The following is a 4,486-nucleotide window of genomic DNA, read 5'->3' on the forward strand; positions in this document are numbered from 1 at the left end:
CCTCTGAGTGTGTTACAGACCCAATGTCCCTCTGAGTGTGTTACAGACCCAATGTCCCTCTGAGTGTGTTACAGACCCAATGTCCCCTCTGAGTGTGTTACAGACCCAATGTCCTCTGAGTGTGTTACAGACCCAATGTCCCTCTGAGTGTGTTACAGACCCCCTCTGAGTGTGTTACAGACCCAATGTCCCTCTGATGTTACAGACCCAATGTCCCTCTGAGTGTGTTACAGACCCAATGTCCCTCTGAGTGTGTTACAGACCCAATGTCCCTCTGAGTGTGTTACAGACCCAATGTCCCTCTGAGTGTGTTACAGACCCAATGTCCCTCTGAGTGTGTTACAGACCCAATGTCCCTCTGAGTGTGTTACAGACCCAATGTCCCTCTGAGTGTGTTACAGACCCAATGTCCCTCTGAGTGTGTTACAGACCCAATGTCCCTCTGAGTGTGTTACAGACCCAATGTCCCTCTGAGTGTGTTACAGACCCAATGTCCTCTGAGTGTGTTACAGACCCAATGTCCCTCTGAGTGTGTTACAGACCCAATGTCCCTCTGAGTGTGTTACAGACCCAATGTCCCTCTGAGTGTGTTATGTCCTCAGACCCAATGTTCCACTGAGTGTGTTACAGACCCTCTGAGTGTGTTACAGACCCAATGTCCCTCTGAGTGTGTTACAGACCCAATGTCCCTCTGAGTGTGTTACAGACCCAATGTCCCTCTGAGTGTGTTACAGACCCAATGTCCCTCTGAGTGTGTTACAGACCCAATGTCCCTCTGAGTGTGTTACAGACCCAATGTCCCTCTGAGTGTGTTACAGACCCAATGTCCCTCTGAGTGTGTTACAGACCCAATGTCCCTCTGAGTGTGTTACAGACCCAATGTCCCTCTGAGTGTGTTACAGACCCAATGTCCCTCTGAGTGTGTTACAGACCCAATGGCCCTCTGAGTGTGTTACAGACCCAATGTCCCTCTGAGTGTGTTAAAGAGCATTTCTTTAGGGGGGAGCTGTAGCTGTATATTTACTTCAGTAACAACCTAGTAGTAACATATTAGAACATAACAATGAACACAATGTAAGTCTATTATTCTACACGTGATAAAGCCTAACCTTATGCACCTTACTGGACTTAATCAAATAGTTATCTATCCTGGACTTAATAAAATAGTTATCTATCCTGGATTTAAGAAAATAGTTATCTATCCTGGATTTAATAAAATAGTTATCTATCCTGGACTTAATAAAATAGTTATCTATCCTGGACTTAATTAATAAAATAGTTATCTATCCTCGACTTAAGAAAATAGTTATCTATCCTGGACTTAATAAAATAGTTATCTATCCTGGACTTAATTAATAAAATAGTTATCTATCCTGGACTTAAGAAAATAGTTATCTATCCTGGACTTAAGAAAAATAGTTATCTATCCTTGCAATATTGTGGACAACCTGAGTGTATTTTATTCAGGAGTGCGCATGACTGAGTGTATGCTTTTGTGACCGAGGGGGAGAGAAAGACAGACGAGGGGAGAGTTCTGTTCTTTCACTGCTCCATCCGGGAATTTTCGAATTAGCATTGACAGCCGAAGCGCAACTTTTCCCCAGGCAAAGTGAAATCAAGCCGCTCACTCGGACAAAATATAGTCCCCACTATTCAACTAAAAATGATCAAAAGAAAAATAAATCGACCGTTTGGAGAGGATGCGTCGACGCAGCGTTATTTTTAGAGTGGATCTGTCCAGGTGCTGAAACCTTTCCCCCGTGTTTAGAGCACTTTGCTCAGCGGCGTAAAGTGAGTGATGAGCCCTCTACACAGCAAAGAAGCAAGAACTTGCTTTGCAGCCTGAGTAGTTCTTCTTTCGATTGTTATTTGTCGGCTTTAACAAAAAAAAACATTTTAATTCACTTAAACTTCACATTGATTACATCGAAAGTGGTACAAAAGTGTTTTTGAAAGTCGGAACATGGAACTACAATGCCTGCAAGAGGCGTTGAAAGTCGAGATTCAAAGTCATCAGGTAAAAACGAAACGTCGTTTCATTCTACTCCTTATTGGTGGTCTTTTGAGCGAGCGAGTGGTGTAGAGAGGAAAGCAAATCTCAGAGGGATCAAACGTGACATGTTCGGTTTTACCAGCGAGAAAAAAAGAGTATGTGCTCTGTTATGCTTAGCTGTGGTATGTGCGTGCGACGCCATAAACATGCACTTTCAGATGAGAGTGGGATACTTTTTAGACTACTTTGTTATTGTCGTGGGTCTGTTTCGAGCATCAACAACTAGGTTGTAATAATGCGGTGGTCCTGTGTGGCGAGCAGGACGCGACCTGAATATTTATGAGCTGTAGAAACCGACTCGCTCCTAATGCTTCGCTGCTTTGATCTTGTCTTTACACACTAAACTTGAAACACTTTTTCTAATTCCTCTTTCGTTTTTTTTTTCTCTCTCCTCCGGTTAGAAACTAGTTGCACAGATGAAGCAAGACCCGCAGGTAAATGTCTATTTGTGAAAGCCTTGTAATCGTCCTCTAGACACGGCTGGTTAGGGTTAGGGAGTGTGGCAGGAAACTTTACCAGCATTATTACATCTCTTTATTGTCTTGTTGTAAACCCTGTTTACCGAGCAGACTTTTCACCTGCTTTGTCCTCAAATGTGACTTTGGTTTATAACGCAACGGCATAAGTTTGAAACGTGTCGACATTGTTAGGTTACACTTTGGTGTTTTGGTCCCATTTATAATCCTATTGCTTTTGACTGATGATATTTTGTTTACTTGTAGGATGGAGAGCTTAAGAAACAACGACACGAAAGACACAACAGAATAACAGCCCTAAGCGAAAAACAAGTAAGAAAACCCCCCCAAAAAGCATATGTATTGCTTTATTATACACTGACGTTGGCTATAATCATCATTCATGTCACGGCAATAGTCTTGTATTGTGTGAGACCGTTATGTTCAGGACAATGTGCTTGTTTTTAAAAAAAAAAAAGGTTTCAAAGTAAAAGGCATTGATTTAGTCTTTGTGTTGTAGAATTCCTCAACGTAATCTGCTGATTCTGTCCGGATACTCTTTAAGTTGTGTTACGTGAAAGGTTGAAAAATGTAGCGTCCATTTTGAGTAAGTCGACATGTTTCAGGAGAGTAAGAAAGGAGATGCTCAAGTATCCGGTCTGGACTTTTTTTTTTTTTTTTTTCGTTACACATCAAGCATCACGTTTGTACTATTTTGACTATTCGTAGATATTCATCGCCGAATGAATACGTATTTTTTTGTTGCTTCTAAATTGACTTTATTTGTTACTTTATAGCCAGTCGTGGGGTATTATTTGTTCTTGGTCACATGACGGTAAAGGTTGCGTTTGATTCGATCGCAGCTTACACTTTCATTTTTTTATTTTTTTTATTTTTTACTACATCTAGTATCAAATTGGCCAAGATGAACTTCCATCGTGTAATAAGTGATTGAAACTTATTTGTATGTATTCCCAACGAGTCATTTGAAAGGTAAAGAGAAACACTAAAGTCCAGCTCTTCCGCCCAGGAGAACGGGAGCTATTTTTTCAGCACCACAGAACAGATGCCGTTGAACGCTTAAAGTCACAACACTGCCTGGCTCAATATATGAAGTTACCGAAGCCACTAAGGAACACAAAACAGACATATAATGTGTAAATATATATTGTGGAAGTCAAATCAATCGATGTTGAATCATTTTAGTTGATTATAAAGGGTATTTGCGTTGGCCTAAGTTAAGATCCTGTTTCTTCAGGAATGCAGTTTTCAGCACTCGAGCCCTGAACAGCGCCTTGGTTTTCTCCACCATTCGCTGTTGAACGTTTCCTGTAAAGCAGAAGACAAACTGATTTAGGCAGCTCATGCAGAGAAACAATGCTTATATTTTCACGTAGTTGGTTATCTATTTACACGAGGTTGATCTTTCCAGTGAATGTATTTGTTGTAGTGTTTTACGCAAAGCGCCTTAGTTTGGTAGTGGATGCTTCCATTTTGTGCCGAGAAGGGGTGTTGGTTCCTTCCTAACATGGAGAAAAAGTCTGCGGAGTTTCTCGGAGAGGGGGGATGGGCCCCATTCATGCCGAACATTACCATTTTGATTGCTTTGATGCTGTTTATAGAGGAGGGGAGGGGAGAGAAAAGAGAGAGCCCCGAGTCAGCAGCAACGCAGCCTGGGATGTTTAATCACTGTTTAGCGCCGATTCTCCTATTTTATTAGCGGAATATGACCTATAGTTTACTCTGCTCTAGCGATGCTTGCTGCTACCAGAGAAAATCTGCTTTTTACACCGTCATAGATTTAGTTGTAGTTGTTGTTGTTGTTGTTGTTGTTGTTGTTGTTGTTGTTGTTGTTGTAGGGCACTGACATTACATATCACCTGGAGAATAGGCTTTTGTTTACTTTTTGTTTAAGTCAAATTTGAGATGTTAAAAGATAGCTTTGTTAGCTCAACATATGTGTAATATTTCAGCCTAT

General features: G+C 41.2%; 1 long non-coding RNA gene across 1 annotated transcript; it reads left to right on the plus strand.

Moving 5' to 3' along the window:
• Positions 1 to 1,733: 1,733 nt before the first annotated feature.
• Positions 1,734 to 3,081, plus strand: LOC127921890 (uncharacterized). The gene is made up of 3 exons (XR_008109884.1): positions 1,734 to 2,017; positions 2,455 to 2,487; positions 2,776 to 3,081. It is a non-coding gene; the product is annotated as an uncharacterized LOC127921890 (long non-coding RNA).
• Positions 3,082 to 4,486: the final 1,405 nt, after the last annotated feature.

This window comes from Oncorhynchus keta, unplaced genomic scaffold (assembly GCF_023373465.1).
Source record: "Oncorhynchus keta strain PuntledgeMale-10-30-2019 unplaced genomic scaffold, Oket_V2 Un_contig_2392_pilon_pilon, whole genome shotgun sequence".
Lineage (NCBI taxonomy): Eukaryota > Metazoa > Chordata > Actinopteri > Salmoniformes > Salmonidae > Oncorhynchus > Oncorhynchus keta.